The sequence below is a fragment of the Octodon degus genome, unplaced genomic scaffold (assembly GCF_000260255.1).
Source record: "Octodon degus isolate 3935 unplaced genomic scaffold, OctDeg1.0 scaffold00015, whole genome shotgun sequence".
Classification (NCBI taxonomy): domain Eukaryota; kingdom Metazoa; phylum Chordata; class Mammalia; order Rodentia; family Octodontidae; genus Octodon; species Octodon degus.
This window is the reverse complement of record NW_004524591.1, coordinates 16242279-16266912: the sequence shown is the minus strand read 5'-3', so window position 1 is coordinate 16266912 and position 24634 is coordinate 16242279. Positions and strand designations below refer to the sequence as shown.

The window sequence follows — 24634 nt, the reverse complement described above, 5'->3', positions numbered from 1 at the left end:
GACAATGACAGGCACAAAGGACAAAAGGTTGATAAATAGTGCAGAGATGCCAGATCAACTAAGGGACAGAGTTTTGGAAGGTGTGGCTGAATCATGGCAGCCAAAAAGACATGTCCATATTCACTTCCTGGGACCTGTGGGAACTTAGAGCCACTTCCTGCCTCTCCCCTCACCCCCCCCCGCCACCATGGAAAGGGGGACTTTGGAAATGTAATTAAAGATCTCCAAATGGGATGATCCTAGAATATGGAGTAGACCCTGTGACCAGAATCTGTATTTTTTTTTTTTTTTTAATTTAGGACAGGGTATACAGGGTGTTCAGGGTCTCACTGCATAGATCAACTCATTGTGATTTGCCTGTTTACAACCTCCCAAGAGCTGGGATTACAGGCACGGGCCACCATGCCCAGTTTCAATTGTTGTCTCACCATGCCCTGGGTGCAGGGCCAGCATGGCAGTCCCGGGATCGAACTCCCAGCCCCTGCATCTGCCTAAGCAGGCACTTTAATCCGCTGAGCTATTTGGCTGGTTCCAGAGTCTCTATTTTAATAAAAGGAAAGAACACCATGGAGGCAGAGAAGGAGTGATGAGCCACTCACCACAGGACACAAGAAACTAGAAGAGGGCAGGCAGGATCCTCCCCAAGAGCCTCCAGGGGAATGGGGCCCGGCCGACACTTTGATATTGGGCCATGCATCTCTAGAACAGTGACAGAGTAAGTTTTGTTGTTTTAAAAGCCAAGCTGACAGTAATACAGGAGGAAGCTCATACAAAAGGAATCTGTGGGGAGCAAGCTAAAAGGACAGGCTGGGGTTGCAGCAAGGGATGGGGGAAGCTCTGTGCGCACTGATGCATTCCACCCGCCAGTGCTGACGGAGCTCCTTCAAGGAGTCACGTGCTGAGGGCCTGTGAGGGTCACACGGGTCACCCTTTGGGAAACAGGGTGGACTCAGAGCTTCAGAGCTGACTTCACAACGGCAGCATGGGGATGATATGAAAGCACAGGATGACTAAGCGCCTGCTTAGGCAAGCGCAGGGACGAGGTTCAATCCCCTGTACCAGACTCGGCCCCTGGTGCATTAAACTGGCCACCGAGACTGGTGTAGTAGAGCACACCTGTAATCCCAGCTCTGCGGAGGCTGAAACAGGAGGATCACTAGGAATCCAACCTGCGTAGTGAGACCCTGTACCAAATACAAGAAAGACAGAAAGACAGACAGAAAGACAGACAGACAGACAGACAGACAAGACAGACAGACAGACAGACAGACAGACAGACAGACGCACAAGGCACCCTGTGACAAGAATGGAAGAACACACAATGGCAATGAGTCTTGAAGCCATTGTACCAACTGAAGTAAGACAGTCACAAAAAACAAACACCACACTAAGCACCTACAGTAGTCAAATCTAGAGACAGAGGAGAATGGTGGCTTCTAAAGGTGGAAGGAGATGGGGAATGGAAAGTTGTGGTAATAGTTTCACTTCTACAAGAACAGAGTTCTAGAGACTCACTGTACAACGTGAATGTACCTAAAATTAGTCAACTGTATACCCATGCACAGTTAAGATGATTTTATGTCACGTGTGTTTTATCACAACCTTTTTTAAAAAATTAAAGAATGGAAGTACTCAAGAGGAAGGAGGCTTTACGAAGAAAGCAGCACTGAAGGTGCAGCCAGATGGACAGTGTCCTAGTCCACAAAGCAAAAGGAGGAGACACAATAGGCTGAGTGGCTGGCATGAGCAGGGGCAGAGGCTGGAAGGAGCAGCTTGGGCGCCCCAACACCAAGCCCTGCACCAGGCCAAAGCTGCAAGGTGGGTCCCATGTTCCTAGGGTCTGTGCTCCCTACAAAGTACATGTTGCACATTGCTGAGCCTCTGCCCAACCAGACCCTGTCACTCTCCACTGTGAGACAGTCGAGCCTAGGCAAAGTGTCAGTCACTGTGCTCCTTTCCTACCACAGTTCTGCCTCCAAAGAGGGCGATTGCTACAGTTTAGATCTGAAGTTTCCCCCAAAGGCCCTTATGCTGAGAGCTTGGTCCCCAGCCCACAGCATGGGGGAAAGGGGTTTGGAATCTTTAGGAGGTAGTGTCAAGTAAATTAGGTTACTGGTAGGGAGTGTGCTCTTCAGGAGATACTAGGACTCTGGTCCCTCCTCTTCCCTTCTCTCACTCTTTCACTTTCCAACCACCAAGAAGTGGGCACCATCCTCCACCACATAATCTCTGCCATGCTGTGTGGCATTGCCACAGGCCCAAAAGCAACAAAGCCACCTTATGATAGACTGAAACCACAAGCCAAAATAAACATTCCCCTTTGTGAGTGGTTTATTTTCTGTTATTCCATCCTAGTGACAGAGAGCTGAGTAGCTCTATTCTACAAAAAAAAAAAGTTGCAGGCAACAGTCATGGTACTTCTGGGGGGCAGGGTGTAAGGCAGGAGCCCCAAGGAACACTGTGGAGAGAGAACCCAAGTAGGGGGGTCAACTGGACAAACTGGGATGGTCTCAGGAGTACCTAAGAAAGTGGGATGAGACAGGTGGCTGATTCCTGGGACAGCTAGGAGTTGATCTGAGGTCCTCAGAAGTGTACCACCACCCTCCAAGAAGAAAATCTCCCTTGCATCCAGAGCGAGAGCTCTAAGAGCTTGCTTAGAGCTGTCATGGACTGTGGGAGATGGGAACCAAACACTACTGGTAGGAGTGTGAGCAGTTCTAGCACTGCTGAAAGATAATTCTGCTGTGCGTCTCAAAAGCATTGTGAAATTATTTAAGGTCTGTAACTCAATAATTTGATCTCTGAAAACTCACTCTAAAAAAAATCAATGCAATAATGAATATGACCATTATGTACTGCAAATATGTACTGATAAAAAATTTAAAATTAGTGCAATATGTGCAAAATATTTGTAAATGAAATAATGTCCCCAATGTAATTGTTTTGGAAAAAAAAAGATCAAAGGAGCCAAGAACATGGCACATACCTATCATTCTGATTACTTGGGAGACTGAAGCAGGAGGATCAGAAATTTGACACAAGCCTAGGAAACTTAGCAAGATCCTTTCTCAAAATAAAGAATAAAGGCCAGGCATGGTAGCACATGCCTATAATCCTAGCTAGCACTTGGCAGGCTGAGGAAGGAGGATTGCCATGAGTTCCAGGCCAGCTGAGCTGCAGAGTAAAACTCTGCCTCAAAAAAACAAAAAAACTAAAAAGGGCTGAGGGTTTAGCTCAGTTGCAGATCACTTGCTTACCATGCATGGGACCTGGTTCAATCCTTAGTACCACCACCAAAAAGAGAGAGAGAAAAAAAAAGTAAAATAAAATGGAATCTAGGGGCTTGCTGGTTAGCTCAGTTGTTAAAGTGCCTCCTTGGGCAAACCCAGCCAGGCGTAGGGAACCACAGTTCAATCCCCAGCTCCACATGACATACCAGACCTGTCTTTTAGGCAGCCTGAGCCAGCCAAATAAATAAAACAATAAAAAATAAAATGGAAATCTAAGTGCTCATAAGTAAATTAGAAAAAATGAATTGTGGTGTACTTTATACTAGACTATGTTGTAGCCTTTATAATTAGGTCATAGAAGAATATTAAAGGCTGTTTAATGGGGCCAGGGAGATGGCTCAGTGGACTAAGCACTTCCCTGGCAAGAGCAAGGGCCTGAGTTAAATGCCCAGTTCCGCCAAAAAAAAAAAATAATAATAATAATAATAATATTAAAATAAAATAAAATAAAGGCTGTTTAAGAAGTAGTTAAGTGATTTCTTTGAGGGGAGAGGGTGAACTCAAAGCCTTTGCACTGAGATTCATTCCCAGCCCTTATATTTTCTATTTTGCTACATGATCTCACTAAGTCACTAAATTTCCCTGGCTGAGTTCAAATTTAAAATTCTCCAGCCTCAGCCTCCCACACTGCTGGTATTCCAAGCATGTGCTATCACACTTGGCTGTTAAGTGATTTTTTTTTTTAAGTATCTTTTTATTTCTTTGCTCAGTTATTTAAGAACTGGAACCTATACAAGATGAAGTCATCAGGCCAGTGAGATAGCTCAGTGGACTCAGCACCTGCTTTGGCAAGTGCAGAGACCAAGGTTTGATCCCCAGTCCTGCATGCAGTGCCGGCCCCACCCCTGGGGCAGGTTGAGCCTACAACTGAGTCCACATATGGTGGCACACACCCGTGATCCCAGTGCTGGAGAGGCTGAAACAGGAGGATCACTATAAGTCAGAACTGCATAGTGAGACCCTATACCAAATACACAAAATTTTAAAAAAGAAGAAGAAGCTATCTGTATATAACAGTGATTATATGCAATGGTTATCTGAGTGGCAGAATCATAACTGTTCGTTTACTTCCTTTTCTTCTACACTTCTCCAAGAATACAATCCATTTGTTCCTTCTAAAATCTGAAAAATGTACATTTTTCTGAAAGAAAGTAAAGGGGGCCTACCCCTTAGCTCAGTTCTTTAAGTGGCTGCTTCAACAAAGCAGACAGGCTCAGGTGGCTGTGGTTCGATCCCCAGAACTCAAGCCAGCCAAACCTGCCCTGAAGGCATTCGGAGCAAAAAAAAAAAAAAAATCCTGAAAGTAAAACCTAATATGCTCAATTACTTTCATTGCAAACCCAAAAATAAGTCAGTTTCATTCTTGCTGTTCTCATTTCCTCCTACTTAAAAATCACTGACTTCCTACATTCATGTCTTGAAGACAGTCCATCGGTAAGATGTGCTATAAATTCAAAGCTTTGCAAAGGCTAGTCTTGTTTTTGGATTTAGTTGTTCCTTTGCTGTACTGAGGACTGAGTCAGGTGCATTACATCCCCAGCCCTTTTTATTATTTATTCTGAGATCAAGTCCTACTAACTTTCCCAGGCTGGCCCCACACTTGTCATCTTCCTGTCTCAGCCTCCCAAGGGCTGGGGTTACAGGTGTGCACCCCGCACCCAGCTGGACAAATCGCTGTTGACAGAGGCATCAAAACCACTACAAAAACAGCCTTTCAACAAATGGTGCCTGCACCCCTGAAGAGCCCTATGAACAAGAACTTGAAGTGGACAGCCACATGGAAAAGAAAGAAGCTAGACTTCTACCTTTTACCAAATATAAAATTTAACTTAAAACAGATCGAAGACTTAAGTATCAAAGCAAAAGCTTTAAAACTCATAGGAAAAACAGCAGTAAAACTACATGGCCTTGAATTAAGCAAAGGATTTTTAGACATGAAACCAAAAGCATAAGCAACAAAACAAAAAATAAGCTTCATGAAAAGTTAAAATTTTGGGCTGGGGAGATAGCTAAAGGGAATAAGTGCCTGCCAAGAAAGCCCAAAGTCCCAAGTTCAATCCCCAGTACTACTAAAAAAAAAAAAAAAAATTAAAATTTTGTGTTTAAAAGGACACCACCAGAAAATAAAAAGACAACTTAGAAAATGAGAAAATATCTACAAGTCATATATCAGATAATATGTTTTCATCTAGAATATATAAAGAACTCTTACAACTCAACAATAAAAAGACAATCCAATTCAAAAATGGGCAAACAATGGGGCGTGGTGGCACACACCTATAATCCCAGGCCTAAGGAGGCTGAGACAAGACAACTGATACAAGTTTGAAACCAATCTGGGCTGTGCAATGAGACCCTGTGTCAAAAAACAAGTGCACCAAAGACCCTAAGAGACACTGTGGCAAGGATGATATTCAAATGATCAATAAGCACCTGAAAAGATGATGTAATTAGTCATCAGAAAATGCAAATCACAACTATAAGATACTACTTCTTCCTCCCTAATCAGTTTCAAGTCCCAAAAAAGAAATAGATAATAACAAATGTTGACAAGGACATACAGAAATAGAATGTTTCACTGGATGCAAAAAATGATGACCCACTTGTAGACCAGCCTGGCACTTACTCACATGAATATACACAGAGCTGCCATTTGACTCAGCGACTCCATTCTACATATCTGAGAGGATGAAAATGAGCCCACAAAATCCTGTATGTGAATATTCATACCAACATAATTCATAACAGCAGAAAAGCATGAACAATTCTAAGGCCATCAAGAAGTGCATAAATTATCGTGCTCTCATACAACGAAATACTATTGAATAATAAAAAGACAAGCTGCAACTTGGGTGTACCTTGAAAACCTTGCACCAAGTGAAGGACGCCAGTCACAGAAGTCCACGTATTAGAAGTGCAGTTGCTTAGGGCTGAGCATAAGAGGGAAACTTAGGGGACAGGGAAACTAAAGGTACAGAGTTGTTTCTTCTTGAGGTCATCAAAATATTGTAAAATTCACTCTGACAAGAATTGCATAAAGCTTTAAATATACTAAAAACCATGAGTGTATCATATGATGTGGGTCATACTCCATAAAACTTTTTTTTAAGTGCTACTTGAAACTCTGAGCCTGATTCCATGCATTCATTCACCTGACCTGAGTCCAGGACATCCTCACATGGCCACAGGTGTGACCAAGCTGAAACTCCTCCCGGCAGCCTCTGGGGCTTCCTCAATGCCCCCTGGATCGGGCCCTACCTTTCCTCCTCTGCCAGCTCCTCTGCCAATGCTCTTTCCACTCTGCCTCAGAAGCTCCCCTCAGAGCTGTAAGGCTCAGAGGGACTAAACACTCCCACCCCTGACCTGCTGGCCAGCAGCACTGCGCTCTGCAGGGAACTCAGCTCTCAGCAGGGAACTCAGGTCCTAGTTGTCATGGCAAGCACAGGAAAGGAGATAAGATGGGACAAGAAACTCTGCAGGTTCCAGGAAATCTGGGGACATCTGGAGACACCAGAGAATTTACACTGGACACTTCAAGGACTATGGCCACTAGTTGTAAGACTACCAGAGATCTTTAACCCTAGATGTGCATTGGGATCTTCCTGCGTAATGTCCCTGCCTTCTCTCTAACCCTATAGAAAGGGACACAATTCTCTTTGTTCCTGTTGTGTTGCCTTTACACGCGCCTAGTGGTCTCTGCTGGTTTTCCCCCTCCTCCTGTCTGTTACATATGTTATAAGAGCCAGAAAACACCGCACAACCACTCTCACAGCAATGGCTTAGCTAAGTCTGGCCTTCTTACCACTCCTTCCTTTGTAAGTCTTTGTCCTGCCAAAACCACAGTTGGAGTTGCCCCAAAAGGGGATGCTGGGGAGATTCCTCAAGGGAGTGCCCCAAACCCAACCAATATAGGTTGGTTCCAACTGCAAAGAAAGCAGCAGTAGGCTGGGGAGATAGCTCAGTGGTCTAAGTGCCTGCCTGGCAAGCACAAGGATGTGGGTTTGATCCCTGATTCCATATGCCGTGCCGCCGTGCTGGCCACCGAAACTGAACATGGTGGTGCATGCCTGTAATCCCAGCAATGGGGAGGCTGAGACAGAAGGATCACTAAGAATCCGAGCTGCGTAGCAAGACCCTGTACCAGATAAATAATTAAATAATATATTTTTTTTTATTTAAAAAACAAACAAACAAGACAAGCAGCACCAAGTACTAGGGTAAGAGCAGAAAGCACGGTTTAGGAAAATTTAGGTACAGCTAGCTGCAGCGTCCCTGCCACGGACAGAGAGGTTCCCAGGTGTGTCCCGGGACATAGGTCAGCGGGTAGACTTTACGTGAAGATGTGAGGAATCTGACTCAGGCGAGGACTAGTTTCTTTCAGCTGTAAACTAGACACCGTTTTATCAGTGCAGAGGAACATTCAAAGCGCTAGGCTCAGGCCTCAGGAGGCTGCAGTGCAGGATGTCAAGGTACTCTGTGAGGACACAGGAAGTGGGGGGATTAGAGTGCCTTGCCCTTTACCCCAAGTGGACTGTTTGGATTGGATTTTTATGAATGGCTCTTAAAGTCTCCTATGCCCTCCTCTTTTGTGATGTTCCCAGGGCTGGCAGCACAGTGTGGACTCCCCTGAAGGACCTTACTCCTAAGTTGACAAAGCACTACACACAAATCCTAAACCAAAGGTAAATACAAGTGAATGTTACAAAACCTAAATTCACAAGTTTTAAAAAGCTTTCAAAGCACTTGCCAGGCAAGCGCAAGGACCTGAGTTCAATCCCCAGTTCCGCAAAAAAAAAAAAAAAACCTTTCAGTCCCTCGAACTGGAGTCTCAGAACCTATTTTTGCTTCCTTCCTTTTCATCCTTTCCAAATCCAACGGGTCACTAAGCCTTGACACTCCTCTCTCCTGATGTCTCCAAAGTCCACTCCCTTCCTTCCTCCTCCAGTGTCACTGGCCCCATCAAGCTCTCAGGGTTTCTCTTCTGCACTCTGATTTGCTTAAGGCCTTCCCATCAGCCAAGTAGTAGAACCTTTCCTGCGGAGGCACGGAAACAGCTATCTGCACCTGATGCCTCAGTGTGTATTACAGTTTTAGATTCAACAGTGGCAGATTTTGGTTTGGTGTGATTGAGTTGGGTTGGGTTGGGTTGGGTTGAGTAGGGTTGGGTTGGGTTGGGTTGGGCTGGGCTGGGTTGGGTTGGGTGGGTTGGGTTTGGGTTTTCTGATTTTTTGAGACAGGGCCTCCCTATGTATCTCCAGGTTGGCCTTAAGCTCCCAAGGACCCTCTTGCCTCAGCCTCTGGAGTGCTGGGATCACAGGTGTGAGCCACCAGGCCCAGCTCAGTTTTAGTTTGAACAGCCTACTTATATTATCTTTAATCAATCTTGTTTCATAATATTTTAAATGTAAGCCAATAAAATTGCCTTCTCTATGTCTATTACAAAACTATATATAAGTTGTTAAAATATAAATCTACATCTGATCAATTTTACTAGGAAAAAGCTTTAAAGGACAGATCCCAAAAACTAATTTTTAATATTACTTTGAAGCATTAAGACATCTAAGAAAGCCCTAGGGGCCTTTGAACCTATTAGGCTCTAACCTTATCAGTCACAGGAAGGGGAGAGGGGTGTCTGTGAATTCTATTCTAGTTTCCTAACAAAAACCCAGGGGTGGAAAAACTTCTTCCAAGATCAATGCCCTCACTGCTTTGTAGGACTCCCCAAATAAAACATCTTAACAGTCTGAATCCTACAGCAAGGGTTCCTAAATGCCACTTAAGCCCCTGACCAAGTTTTTAAGGGCTCATAGCAAAAAGAGGAAAAAGAAAATCAATGCATTAAGCTCTGTTCTAAAGCTAAATATCCCAACATAAAGGAGTTACATATTTGCTTTATTCTGAGGTTATATTTGCACTATTTTGGGGGTAGTAAAACATTCTTTCTCTTATAAAATGACAACATACCTGATGAAGATAGGGATTTTTGTCTTTTATATGAAAAGAAGTAATCTTGAGCAAGAACCACAACCTTCTTTTTTAAATTTTAGCAGCACAAGAATTCCACAATTCATAACAGGCATAGTAGAATATACCTGCAATGTCAGCACTCTAGGAAGATGAGACAGACCCTAGCAACTTAGAAAAGTTGGGTCTCAAGTTTAAAAGAAAAAGACTTTTAAAAGAGGAAGAAAATCTAGCTCAATACAAAGAACTTAGGTTCAATTCCCAGTCCTGCAGAAGAAAAAAACAAAAGCCACAATTCTGAGTGCCACTCATCTCACCATTCCCAAATCCTGTCCCAAGTATGAACCCTGGGCCAGCCAGATAGCTCAGCAGATTAAAGCACCTGCTTAGACAGAGGAAGGGGCTGGGAATTCGATCCTCCGCCTGCCATGCCGGCCCTGCCCCTGGGGTGTGCTGAGAGTGCTGAGAAGCCAATTGAGACTGGGCATGGTGGTGCACATCTGTAATCCCAGCCCTTGGGAGGCTGAAAACAGGAGGATCACTACCAGTCCGATCTGTGTAGTGAGACCCTGTAGACCCTGTTCTAAGTACATAAAAATAAAAAATTAAATTAAAAAAAAAAGGTATGGACCCTGATAGGGTTTGCTGGGTCCTCACTATCCTACCAACTCTAGCCCAGTAGTAGTGGCTGCCTAAAGTATTAATTAAGAAAGATCACAAGGCATTGCCTGGCTCAGTGGGGAAGGGGGAAGCCCAGCCAATTAGTGATGTTTGGCATGCATGAAGAGTGGTCACGCACTGGGAAACTAAATGGGCAAGTGACACAGACTGTATCTGACCAGGGTGGTCTAAGACTTGACGGAGCCCATTACTAAAGTCACTTGGTAGAATATAAGTGAAAAGAATTGCATGGCTTGTGAAGTCCTTTATAGACTGTGTCACTGCTGAACACAGAGAAGAAGAGAACAGGGAAATCAGGAAGGTGCTCACTGGTCAGCAGGCCTCGCTCACTACCTCCTGGTCCATGATTCATTCCTGCCTCATTGAAACCTCAGCAAGCTGTGACTGCTGAGTCCCTTACTTCAAGGGTCTGCTATACACCTGGGGAGGGCATTCGGCCAAGTTAGGCTGGTCAAGAAAGGGCAGGGCAAAGGACTCAGAGAACTGACCACTGGGATTTTTTTTCAAAGAAATCTTCCATTTGATTGCACATCAGCAATTTAAAGTCCAAAGATCAACAATATGTAAAGGGAAACAAAAGTACTTGAGCAGTGGGACAAAAACCCAGACTGGCTTTATTGTAGAACTTACAAAGCAGTATTCTCTGCAAACACATATGGGCTGAAGCAACACCCAAAGTTAACAAATTGCACCTTGGTAATTGTGCAAAGGCTCTAGTTTTAGGAAGTCCTCATCCCCACTGCATAGCCCTGCCTGGGCACTGGCTCTGCCTACGCTGCTTGGCCCACCTGCCTGCCTTGTGGAAAGAGGAAATGGGCACGGGAGGCAGAAACGCAGCTGAGGCGGCCCAGAGCTCAAACTTCCACCTCCTCAAGATTTTGCTGGAGCCTACACATCCTTCTCAGAAGGAATGCTCCAGAAAGACCTGCCCCAGGGACAGAGCCACAGGGGATGGCTGCTCTCTGCAGCCCTGTTTGTAAGGGACAAAGCTGAGACAACTCACTTATGCCCATTATTAAGGAAATGATTAAGTAAAGTGGGACACATTCACAGAAAGCATACCTTCTAGTTCCAAAGAAAGAAATGAGTCAGCAAGTGCTGAAATTGGGAACTGCCCACGACGTACAAAGTAGAAACAGCAAATTGTTGAGCAATGCGTAGTGTGATTCCATTCTGTGAGTACAAAATAAGCACGTATACGCACTTACGAGCATGTCTATTTTGCGAATAAAAAGATTCCAGAAGGATATATGTCAAAGCGTGTCAAAGTGAAATGACTGGGGCTGGCAAGACAGTTCAGTGGACTAAAGCATCTGCTTAGGTAAGCTTAGGCAAGTGCAGGGACCGTGGTTTGATCCCTGGCACCACATGCCGTGACAGCTCCGCCCCCCCGTGGGCGGAGCCAGCCAGAGTCTGGGCGGGTGTGGTGGCGCACACGTGTAATCCCAGTGCTGGAGAGGCTGAAAACAGGAGTCCAAGCTGCATAGTGAGACCCTGTAACAACCAAATACATTAAAGAAAAAACAAAAACAACAACAACAACAAAAAAACAACGGGGAAAAAGGAGCTTGCCTGCTTTTTTTTTTTACTTTGTATACTCTCAGATTTTTAACCTTTTAAAATACATTACTTCAAATAATATATACATATAAGCATACAAGTAAATAAGAATCATCATCATTCCTCTTTTGCTGACAGGAAAAACCAACTACCAGGAAAGCAACCACCTGGAGAAGCGAAGCCTTGGCTCCCTCCATCCAGCAGCTGTTGACGTTTCTCCAGGCCATCGCTGGCACATCAGGCTGTATTCTGACTCAGTTTTGATCAGTCAAAAACAACATTTAATTTCTGAGGCAGGATTTTCATTCGTGGAAGAATTAAATAAGAACTACAGAGCAGATCCAGAAGGTGAGATAGTAAGAGCGGCCCAGATCCACATTCGTCTGTGATGGGCTCTCTGGCCTCAGGTCTAACTGACTCATCTTTCCAACCCAGCCATCTTGCCTTCATCCTCTCTGTCTTTTTCTTTTTCTTTCTTTCTTTCTTTTTTTCTTTTTTTTTGCCAGTTCAGCCCACCCTGGGAGCAGGTCTGGCAATGGCATGCGGTGCCAGGGATCAAACCGCAGGCCCTGCACGCTTGCCTGAGCTTGCCTAAGAAGGCGCTTTAGACCGCTGAGCTATCTCACTGCCCCTTGCCTTCATCCTCTCTGAATGCAGTTTATCTAGCACTTATCCTGCTCTTGCCTCTACATGATCTGAAGCAATTTCCAAATGGATTTAAGGAAATTGATCTGAAAATGATAAACTTGTGAACAGGAACTAAACTTGCAGAAATGGAACGAAGGAGGACTAAGTAAAAATTCTATTTTGAATAGAAACTCCTTGTTATGGCTTGCATTACATGCCCCCAATGCCTCCTGCAATCTCAGCTGGGGCTTTTCAGAGGTACCTGGGCTTCAGGTGTGTGATGCTGAGATTAAGGGGGTGTGATTGGCTCAGCATAGTGCTGGGTATAGGTAATAGGAAGGCCCCCTGGGTGGGGCAGGAAACACCAAAAGCGGGTGTGGCCTGGAGGAAATACCAAAAGAGGAGATGGCCTGGAAGGGAACAAAGGGAGAGGAGGGCTACTGCCACCGCCACCTCCCTACTTCACTGCTCTGCCACTCTCCTGCCTTCTGCCCACCATGAACTGTTCCTCCCCTGCAAAGCCTCTCTGATGGGCCACCCTGCCTCCATGCCAGCCATCTGAGACAGCAAGCTAAAATAGACCTTCGTTTATTTAACTTGAGTGCCAGGTATAATGTCTCAGCAAAGAGAAAAGTCATTTCAAAACACTACTAACATTTCATAAGCATATTTAATTTCCAGTTGATAACCACTAGAGCTTCTCAAACTACATACTGTAAAACTAAGATTTGTAATAATCAAAAAAAAAAAAAAAAACAATCCAGAAAGATGTTGTTACCTTATCCAGTTCTACTGATTGCATAAATATAAATTTGTTAAACTTCCTCAAGTTCTCCAGAGGTCCCTGATATTTTTCATAAGCCAGTCTGGTGACCAAGCAAGGTAATAAACCTCTTGACACATGCCTACCTAGCTCTATAGAAACAAGGGTCTGATTGTCTTCAAAAACTAGCTTAAAAACTAGCAGTACAAGTTTAGAGCCCTTCACATGAGAGTTCAAATCCCAACAGTACCATCCTGGCTGTGTGAGCCTGAACAAAACCTCTCTGAACATCAGTTTTATTGTGGACAGAAAAGAGGATCTTGACAGTACCTATTTCATATGGTTGTCATAAGGATTAAATCAAGACTGGGCATGGTGGTGCGTGCTTGTAATCCCAGGGTTTGGGAGGCTGAAAACATGAGAATCACTACGAGTCCAATCTACGTAGTGAGACCCTGTAGTCCCTGTAGACCCTGTACCAAATGCATAAAAAAAATAAATAAATAAATAAGGATTAAATCAGATAATATACTGAAAAAACTTAAGCAATGTGCAATTAAAAGTTAAGTATTAACACTGGCTACCTCTTTGGGACCTATTTCTTCAAAATATAAGAACAGTGGGAAAGAGCGAAACTGTTTTATTCCTGGAGTTGGTCTGTAACTCAGGGGTGACCGTGTGCTTAGCATGCACAAGACCCTGGATTCAATCCCTAGCACAACAACAACAGCAAAAAAGTTGTATTACTCCAATAAAAACATGGAATAATCCTTACACATACATCTCCACAGATCAGAAAGAAAAAAGTAAGCTGTATCTTCGTCTCAAAGTATGCAGAGATCTCTGCTCATTTAGCTACGAGAAAGAACCATCTGTAATCAGAAGCATTGCCGGGGGGGGGGATTTTTGGTAAGAAAGGAACGATTTCAATAGCGAAAGCATGCATTAGTCTACTCCTGAGGATAAGCTGCATCGGAAATGTAGATGTGCTGTAACACAGTTCCCTCAGTTCACAAGCTTACCTCACTGCACAGTTCTGGTTGAAAGAATTAACTTCATGACCTGAGGGAGCATTATACTGCTGTGTCTTAAAATTCTATCCCAGATGTATTATAACTGTTTGCAAGTGAGCCCCACCCTGAATATGATTTCCTACCAAGAGCAACCTAAGGATCTCTTCCACAGCTTAGATGATAAGGACATGTATCCTAGGTATTTGGTTATTGTGCTAAAGAAGAGATTTAAGGGCCAGCAAGATAGCTCAGTGCACTATGTGCCTGCTTAGGGAAGTGCAGGGCCTAGGATTTGAACCCAAGCACCACAGGCCACGCAGCCCTGCCCCCAGGCACACTGAGCCAGCCGTCTAGACAGGGAATGGTGATGCATACCAGCACTGGGGAGGCTGAAAACAGGAGGATCACTACTAGTCTGAGCTGTGTAGTGAGAGCCTGTACCAAACACACACACAAAAAAAGAGAGGTTTAAGTAAAAATCTTCTTGAAGTTCCTAGTACAGAAAACACATAAAATAATAAAAACAGATACCATCTACACGCCATAGTGTCAGCCCCATGCTGAATATCTTATGCATATTTTCTTTTAATTTTCACAATCACCCATTTTACAGATGAAGACACTAAGGCTTAGAGAGGTGAAGTAATCTGCTCAAGGCCACTACGACAGGGTCAGCAATTGGCTGAAGAGCGACAATGGGGAATTCCAACTCATCTGTCAAAAAAGTTACCCACCTATCACTTTTCACACCTCAGTGACAAGCTCACTAACGCAGGGCAGCTTAGTCTAACCCTCTACAAGGTCAAACTCAGGCACTCCTCCCTTGTACTATCTTACTCTGCAGCTCTGAGCACAACAATAGTCTCCCCCTCGCCGAATACTGAGACTGTCTCCCACCAAACTGTCAGCTCCGGACACCAGAGCTCCTCAACGTTCTTGTTTGTTTAGGAACTTTGGCCTCTATCGTACTACCACACACATGGGCAGCAGCAGTCCCCGTTCCCAGTTACACTGACTGAGCAATGGAGAAACACAATGTCCAGAAAGAACCCAGCAGCCAGGATACTAACAAAGCACAGGTGCTCGTGTGTGAGAACAAGGCCAGCCGATGGGCTGGGCAAGAGAATACTGAGGCAAAGCTTAGGACTTGAAGAGGCCCACAGAGTACGAAACTCAGGGTGGCAAGACACAGCAGCACCTTCGAATTTGATGCATTTGATGTGGGGGTGGGACCAGGGATGGAGCCCATCACTGCCTCCACAGGCTGCCTGGGTGCAAGTGCTACTCAGAGACCCTGGGCTGCCTCCTTAGCCGCTGCATGCCTAGAGACCTCATCCATAACATGGTGACTGACAGAACCTACATCTATACAGCTAGTGAAAAATACCTCAAAGCCTGGCTCTCAATAACCACATAATAATGGCTGCTAATGGCTGCTAGGTTAAAAAAAAAAAAAAAAAAAAACCTACTTTGTCCTTTGTCCTCATTGGTCCCCATACCCCATACCCCTCACCCCTACCCCCTACCCCACTCACCATCAGCCCAGTGAATATGGGTTTCAAAAGCTTTAAAAGTTAAGGAGCAAGGATTTTCCTTCCCTCTAATTACTTAATACAAGACAAATATTACATTTAAAGGATAATAGAATTACACCAGTGACTCATTGTTCCCAGCAGTAACCCTGGATTCTCAACAATCTTAGTTTTGCTTTCAGGTCTGAAATCATGTGATTCTAAGCCAATTTACTTCTTAAGCTAAACAAAGAATTCAAATGTTCATCTGCTGCAGGGAAAGGAGATTCCTTTTTGTTGTTTTTTTACTCCAGTTACAATATTAGATGCTTAAGTTGTAAAAAATACAGCATAAATATAACCTGATACACATCAAAATCTCAATTCTGACAGCTTCAGTTCTAACTGTATAACAGCATCTCTTTACAGTTGCTTTCCTAATAGAAATATACCAACTCATTTGTTCTTGTATCATATTAGCTATTTGCAATTAAAAAGTGCTATCAAGGGGCCTGCCCCTTAGCCCAGCTCTTTAAGTGGCTGCTTCAACAAAGCAGTCAGGCTCAGGTTGCTGTGGTTCAATCCCCACAACTCAAGCCAGCCAAACCTGCCCTGAAGGCATTTGGAGCAAAAAAAAAAAGTACTATCAAGTATTTTGTAATTTTAAAAAAACTACAAAGACATCACTGGAACAAGTGGTACTATTTTACTGTGGATCTGCTTATTAGCACACTGTGCACAATTAAGTCTCCTCAGTATTATAATGGCATTATGGTTATCTCGACTGTTTTTGCTCCTAGGTTTGATCCCTATATATATACAAATATTCTCATCATCACTTTCTGTACACTGAACTGCACAAAGTATTTACTCTTCACCTACCCAAATTAATAAATTTCATTTGAGTTCTAATCCATTCTAGTAGGCATATGTGTCGTGAGGGGGCTATATAGAGGGGGAAACACTTCTACTGTGATTATTTTTGCTGGTATTTTAACTTATTTCCTTTCTCTGATATCTTCTTAAAATATTTTAAACAGAATTGCAGGCAGTTCACAGGCTATTTTTGACCTTCAATTATGAAAGTGAAAGCAACTGAAAATAAAGGAAGTGGTAGTACAAAAATAGTTTCTAAATCTCGGCAATTTTTTGAAATAGGTCTGGGTCAACAAGGAAAAGCCCAGGATTTCAGAGCAATATATTTTAAATAATCCATACAAGCCACTGCAATTGTACATAAAAATACTGAACCAGTCAAAGCACTAACTCCGTTAGGACAACAGACAAGCTTTTGAAAACAGATCCACAGAGATAAGCCACCTCTGTCTGGTAAAACAGAAAAAGAGAAACTTCTTTAAATATAAAATTATATTTGCTACCTGTCCGGAATTTGAGTTCTTAGGGCCGACATCAGTCTCAATCACACAACTTTTTTTTTTTTCCACTGTAGGTAAACAGCAAGTTTTTAAGAGGAAGGAGAGGGTGGAGACAAGCAGGAGGTGGAGCTTTATTACATAAATGTTTAGACGAAAAGAAAAAAAATGTGGCCACACTGCTTTCCCAGAGCCCCAATTCATGTGACATCCAAATAACAGCCCTAAATATGCAGTCCTGCCAGGCATATACTGCCTCTGGATACCCTTTCCATAGCATCCCAGACTGATTGGCACTTCACCCATTTCCACCACCCCACCTCCCACCTTCTGGGCACTCTCGCTGTGCTCAAAAACAATCAAGAACAGCCCAGGTAAGTCAAGGCTTAACCAAGACAAGTTCTAAAAGGCTCAGGTACAACACTGTTTCTACAGCTAAAGTACACGGAAGCTGGGCTTGGTGGCACACACACATAATCCCAGCACCCAGGAGGCTAAGGCAAGACAACTGCCATGAGTTTGGGCCAGGCTAGCCCACCAAGCGGGTTCAAGGCTAACCTGAACTACAAAGCAAGACCTTGTCTCATAACCTGAACTACAAAGCAAGACCTTGTCTCAAAATTAAAAAAAAAAAAAAAAAACACTGAGAAGTTTTTACCAGCATAGATATCAAGTGTTCTTACCACAATCAAAAATTTATGAAAAGGATCAGGTAGACTGGCAAGATAGCTCAGCAGACTAAGCGCCTGCTTAGACAAGCACAGGGACCAGGGTTTGATCCCCCACACCACACACTGGGTGAGCCCTGCCCTGGGAGTGCTCATCTGGCCAACAAGACCAGGCATGGCCACCATGCCGTAATCCCAGCACTGGGGAGGCTGAAAACAGGAGGATCACTATGAGTCCGAGCTGCATAGTGAGACCCTGTACCGAATGCATATATATGTATATGAGAGAGAGAGAGAGAGAGAGAGAGAGAGAGAGAGAGAGAGAGAGAATGGGTATTACTTATTGAGTGGGTTTCTTTACTGGCCTCAAGGCAGACTGAGAGCAAGAAATGCCAATATCCCTAAAATGCTGCAAATGTAGATGCTTCCTCAACACACACACAAACACACACACACACACACACACACACACACACACACCATGCCCTGCCCTGCCCCTCCCTCTTGTAGATACTTTCTTCATTTTATTTCATCTTACTTTCTCTGTGTGCTTCACTTTTTTTTTTTTAGCATCATCAGAACTCTGTCCTTTCCTGGGATACATAGCACAATGCACAAAAGGAAATGGGTCAGAGAACAATTCCTTGAGTTCATTTTCACCAAACCCTTCTCTCTGTCTCTGTCTCTGTGTCTGTCTCTCTCTCTCTCTCTCTCTCTCTCTCTCTCTCTCTCTCTCTCTCTCTCTGTCTCTCTCTTCCCCCTCAAAACCAGACCCCACAGATGCACAGGGCTATGCCCTCCATGTTCAGAAGTCAGGTCAGTCAGTGTTGGGAGACAGAAGACAGTCACAGTGAAAAGACGACACTGGAGTCACAGCTCAGAAGAGAAACCTTCTGAGGGAGAAACCGTGGGAGACAGTACATGGTAGACACAGGGTAGGCACTTGAGACTGGGTACAAACAACAATGGTAACAAATAATGAATTCAGCCCCCACTTCAATTGTTGCTTTATTTTCTATTTGGAGGGAAGGGGGTTATAAATGTATCACTCCTTTATGTATTTGGTACAGGGTCTCACTGCGCAGTTTGGACTCTTAATGAGCCTCTTGTTTTCAGCCTCCCCAATGCTGGGATTACAGGTGTGCTCCACCATGCCCCGTCTCGGTGGCCAGCTCAGCACACCCGGGGTGGGGCCGGCACAGCATGTGGTGCGGAGGATCAAACCCTGGTTCTTTTGTGCAGGCGCTTAGGCCACTGAACTATCTTGCTGGCCCTGTATCACTTCTTTAAAAGTGAAAATACAAAATAAATAAATAAATAAATAAAATAAAAGTGAAAATACAAAACAATATAAAAATTTTCCCTTTCTCCCTTACCTCCTTGTCATTTTTATACATCCAGAAATACTTTATGCATATACACGTATATGTGGATTATCAGCCCTTTGTCTATAAATACAGCGATGCATGCTGCCTGCCACTGCCTCACCCCTTCACTTGGTAATGCAGACCAACCCAGGGAGCGCATTCCTTCCCTTCGGTGGCTGTGTACTACTCCATGGTGGCAGCAGCAGAATTCTTCTGCCAGTGTCTACCCCGACCCTCTCCTGCTATCAGTAGTACTCAGTAAACGCCTACGTATGTCTGAGGGTTACATCTCTATAAATGGAAAATCCGGGTCCAGTATGATCATGTGAATTTTGTTTTTACCTGTGCCAATCCCAGCCAGGTGAAGATGATCTATTTAAGTAAGATTTAACTGGTATTTTCTTCAATTAAATGTGAGGTCAAGCATTTGCCTGTGTTTAGGAATGACTGATGTCTTTTATGTGAATCATTTGTCATACTGTTTGACTAGTTTCTTATAGACTTCTTGTTCTTTATTGACTTGTAGGAGTTCTTTTGTATTAGAAAAATTAATCTTTAAATCATTGCAAATATATTTTTCTGGTCTGTAATCTGTCTTTTGTTCTGTTGACAGTAGTTTTGCTAGGCCAGCTTTTTTTAGGTAATGGATTTTATCAATATTTTCCTTATTTTCCATCATCCTTAGAAAGACTACACCTGCTCTGAAGTTTAAAAATATCCACCTTTTATTCTTCTAGAGACTGATCCCATTTACATTGAAAAGTTCCATCCTATGGATATGAATTGCATCTGGCCATGAGGTGTCTGTCACTGGCCCTCAAGTATGGAAACTAATTTCATATTCTAGTAGCTTTCACTTTTTATACTCCACAGTCTATACAAGCACTATCCCATGAGAGTTGGGGAGGCAGGAAGTACAGTATTTATTTATCCTGTTTTACCAGAGAAGTTAATTTACTGCCCAGACATACACAGTACAAGGCTTCATTCAAACACAGAGGTCCAAAATGCCGGAAGTTGACTTTTTTTATTCTTTATTTTGAGGCAAGGTCTTGCTAAATTGCCCAACCTGGGCTCAAACTCATGATCCTTCTGCCTCAGCTTCCCAAGAGTGCTGGGATTACAGGCAGCACCTTTAAGCTCTTTAGGGACATCTCTGGAGTTGTCACCACATGACTTTAGAAAAATATAAATAATAACTTTTCTATTCAAAAACAACATTTTCTTCACTGGCCCATCCAGTGATCCAATTAAACAATGACTCAACCTCAAATGTCAAAGCCAATGTTCTCATCAACTGACAGCATTCCACGTTCTTACGGTGCACTGGTATCATCTGCAATATTTAATTGAAAAGTCAGGAATGGAAGCTTTCCCAGATCCCCAAACATTCCAAGTGGATTGTGAAGAGTGGTGCTTCTCAATTTGGGGATGTGGAGAAGATGGGGGGCTCTTTTCAAATCACACATACCCCAACCTCGACTCTGCACAGTTCCACTTCATGAGGATATCCCTACCCTCCACTCAGCATGACAGTGGAAAAAAACATTAAAGCCACCATCCCAGAGGACAGGGTCAGCATCTGCCCAACCCCTGTGAGCCACAGCCTTCATTTTTCCAACCTTCCCTTCACCCTAACTCTTGGGCAACACTCCTGATGCCCACTCGTACTGGCGGTTCAGCCCCTAACTTACCCCAAGCCACCAGTGCTTACAGTTCCCTTGCCTCCCTCATGGCCCAATTCCAAGGTCACTCCTTCCCACCCTTCAGGCCTCCCCCACATCACCTCCTGGGACAAGTCCCCCACTACTCACTAATACAACTCCCCCAGGAATGCCCCACCCTTTCATTTTTGCCTCAGACCTTGTCACAGCTAGTATTATATTACCTATCAATCAACTTTTTGTTTATTATTTGCCATTTCAAAAGTCCCCAGAGGGCGGAGACCTTGTCTAAAGGATTCATGCTTTATAATTCTAGTGCTAAGCACAGTGTCTGGCTCCCAGTCAGTGCCCAAGAGGTACTGGGTAAATTAAATTTGATTAAGTGAGCTCCAGTTAATTTTTTCCATTTCTGCAACATCATCAAGTTTATAAACATCCCAGTCACCTGGGATGGGACAGAAGGACACCAGGCCCCTCCAGCCTGCCCTTCCTGGCTAATCCTTCCCCTTGCGTGAAAAGAATTTTCTTTGCCAGCAATATCCCTCTGTGGAACACCACCTTTAAAAAAAAAGTTTTCCTCTACTGGTTTCTATCTTTTTCTCTTGACCTAACTCCATTGGACTGTAGGATATGTTGGGGAATAATGTTTGAATTTTGCCATTAAAAATCAAAAATAGTGGTGGTTGGGGTTGTAACTCAGTGGTAAAGTACGTGCCTACCACACGCATGGCCCTGGGTTCAATCTTTAGCACCATACAAACAATTAACCAAAAATATCAATCAAACAAAAATAACTGATTGTTTAGCACACACCCAGCAGCATGCAAAGCCAGCAACATGAAATATTCCACATAACCCTAGGGGGGCCAGGTGCCCTTATTACCTCAAGTTTATGTAGAGCTAAGAAAATGGTACCTAAGTCTTCCATGTGGTAAATAAAGAGGCCACAACCTGAACCCCTGTAAACGCTCAGAGGAGCCCTCATTTTCTTGATATGGGACCCCCACTTCCTCCTTGGAAACAAATGCTTAAAAAAATCACTGGAGCAAGACAACAATCAAAATACTGAGTTTTTAATATGTGCAAATGCTTTAGGGGTATGGGTGGAACCAGAGTTGTGCCTATATGTAAATTTGGGGAAAATCAACAGCCACATGTCTGAAAATTATACCATCATCTTCAGAAAGGAAGTAATGCAGACAGACCTGTTTCAGGTAGCTGGCTATACTAGCAGGGCCCCCGAGGCTAACTGGAGGACAATGATAACATTGAGGGACAGACTGTTACTGGTCTGGTCCTGGTTAGGGATATTTACTTATTTATTTTTAAAATGTGCGTATGTGTGGTTAAACAACATCCTTTTGAGTTCTAAGGCCTAACTCTACCATGACACAGAGAAGAACCGGGTCACCTGTAATGGAAGCTGACTGTGCCTCAAGCGCTGCCTGCAGGGCTCCCAGAAGCAGAAGAATGCAAGGGAGGCCTCAAAGAGAAGGCAGAACTTAACTAGGCCTCTGGGCTGCCTGAAGACAGGCACAGAAACCAGGCCCTGCCTGGAAACAGTAGACTCCAGCTGGAAGCCACTCAGCCCCCAGGCGTGGGCAGGGCTGGGACTGAGGGAACACTGCCCGGGGGTAACTCTGGAAGGGCCCTCTTGGACACTTTGGGGTAGGGAGGTCCCTGGACCAGGAGAGCAGGATAGCAGGCTCCTGTCTGTTAGAAGGATGGGACAGAGTACAGGCGGGCCTCTTGGAGGGCTGGTTTTCCAGAACAGTCCTCACCCTACCGCCCATCCCGTGGATACCAAAATCCAAGGATGCCCAAGGGCCTTATGGAAAATGATATGGCATTTACATATAACTTATGCACATCCTATCTTACACTTTAAATCACCTCTACATTATTCACAAAACCTAATAAAATGGCCACACATCACTTTATTTACATGGATTCTGTATGGTGCTTACTACTCAGCATGTGATGGGTTCCAGTTTTTCTGTTTGGAACCTTCTGATTATTTTTCCCAGTCATACCGAACTGAATCCACGGACCTGGAAACCACACACACGGAGTGCTGAGTGGAGGACTGACACAACGGCAGCAGCGGCATGAGTCACCTGGGTGTGGGGAGAGGCCAGGCTAACTGAAGAGCAGCTCCAGGCCAGGCACTGCCCTGGGAGCTGCTGGAGAGCACCAGCCGGAAGAGCTCACAGATTCGAGGTAGCCAGGGCTAAGAGGAAAGCATGCTGAAAAACAGAGGACTCGGGGCAGTGAAGCAGTTTTGTATGATATGGTAATGGTGGGCACGTGTCATTACATGTTTGTCAGAACCCATAGAACATACAGTAACAAGGACCAGCCCTAACATGAACTCTGGATTTGAGGTCATAAAGATATGTCAGTGTGAGTTCACAGATTGTAACAAATGTACCACTCCAGTGGTGGTGTTGATATTGAGAGGTTAGTCCTGGGAACATGGGCACACTTGATCTCTGTACTTCCTGTTCAATTTTGTGTGAATCAAAAACTGCTAAAAATAAATAAATAAATAAATAAATAAATAAAGACTATTAAAATACATTTTGAAAACCCAAGAACGTGGGTGGAGGGGAGGGTGATAGAGAAGAGTCAGGGATGACTCACAGGCCGGGTGACTGGAGAAGAGTACTAACAGGCAGAAGGAGGAAGCTAAAAAGGAAGGCCTGGGCTTGGAGCTGGGAACATGGGGGGATGACAGAGGTCATCCTCTTGGTCCTCTGTGCAACTGAGGTAAGAAAGGGTACAGGTATGTTCACTGCAGAAAAAACATCATTAAGGGCTGGCCTGATAGCTCAGCGAATTAAAGTGCTTGCTTAGACAGACAAAGGGCCATGAGTTCGATCCCTGGGCTGGCCTGCAGGCCTGCCCCTGGGGCGCACTGAGATGAGGGTTGAGACTGGGCGTGGTGGTGTGTGCTTGGGAGCATTGGGGAGGCTGTAAACAGGAGGATAACTGTGAGTTCTATACAGTGAGACCCTATGGACCCTGTAGACCCTGTCCTAAATACAAATAAATAAATAAATAAATAAATAAAATCATTAAATGATCCACTTTTGAACTTAGAAAACACTTTTCAAAAGGCAAAGCCCTGGACAACATGGGAAATCCCCATCTTTCCAGCACACTCAGCCCTCTGTCTCCCAGATCAGCCACTGGGGAAGGTTTCAGTTTCTTGTAAGAATGGGACCACAAGAAATGGTATGTGACCTGCTGGTCATGTAAGAATCAAGGTCAAGTGAGGGACACAGATCCACACTGATTCAGAGCTAGCAGGCAGATTTCCCCTGTGAGCAAGCAGCGCCCGACCTGGTACAGGCGTCCAGATGAATGGGGACAGTGCAGCTGTTCAAGGCCACACCCCCAGGCTGGGCACTCACACTCTGCCCTTTGGCAAAGGAGACTGCTTAAGCTCTCTGCAGTCTCCTCCTCTGTGAAATGGGAGAACAGTCTTCTTTATGGATCTTCTGTAAAGCTTAACGGAGCAACATGGAGGTGTGTGACTGGCACTCGCTGCGCAGTCACCATCTGGGACTTCAAGCCCGTGGAGGTACCAAGCCCTGAGGTACCTTCCACAAGATCACGGAGCATTTACTCCTTTAAACTCATTTTCTCAAGTATTTTCTTTGACGAATGGCTTAACCATATTTAGAGACCAAAATGCTTTTGTCCCACATGCCCTGAAACTCAGCCTGCCTGTGTGAGCTACACATCACACTGCTCCGTGCAAGATCAGCTCATGTAGCCAGGGACATTCAAGGCCTGGCATGAACTCACAAAGCCAGAAATAAGACAGAAAAGGTGCTCTGAAAGCGGGTAGAATGGCAAAGTTTTGCTTGCTTTGCTTTTTGTTGTACTAGGCCTTGAGTCCAGGGCCCTAACGCTGACTGCACCATCCCCAGGCCTTTTGTAGTTTTTGAGATGGAGTCTCACTAAGTATGCAAGCTGGGCTTGAATCCATGACGCTTCTGCCTCATTCCTCCAGAGTGCTAGGGTTCCAGGCATGTGCCATCCAAGGTATTAGTCTTCATTTTATTTGTCAGAAGTAGTGACTATAGGGGCTGGAGAGATGGCTCAGTGGTCTAAGGCACCTACTTGAAACAAGCTTGGCAAAGCA

At 44.3% G+C, this 24634-nt stretch overlaps 1 protein-coding gene across 7 annotated transcripts in view; it reads right to left on the bottom strand.

Moving 5' to 3' along the window:
• The window catches only part of Snx10 (sorting nexin 10), a 59230-nt gene that overhangs the window by 24762 nt on the left and 9834 nt on the right, over positions 1-24634 (bottom strand). Inside the window, exons 1-2 of one of the 7 annotated variants that reach the window (XM_023709971.1) lie at positions 16789-16860; positions 5623-5626 (exon numbers count right to left, since the gene is read on the bottom strand). The exons of 4 other annotated variants lie outside the window; for them this stretch is intronic. The gene's annotated coding sequence lies outside the window, so the exon portion shown is untranslated. Of the gene's footprint in view, positions 1-5622; positions 5627-16788; positions 16861-24634 lie in introns of those variants that run through there. 2 more of the 7 variants (XM_023709972.1, XM_023709974.1) reach the window with 2 other exon arrangements.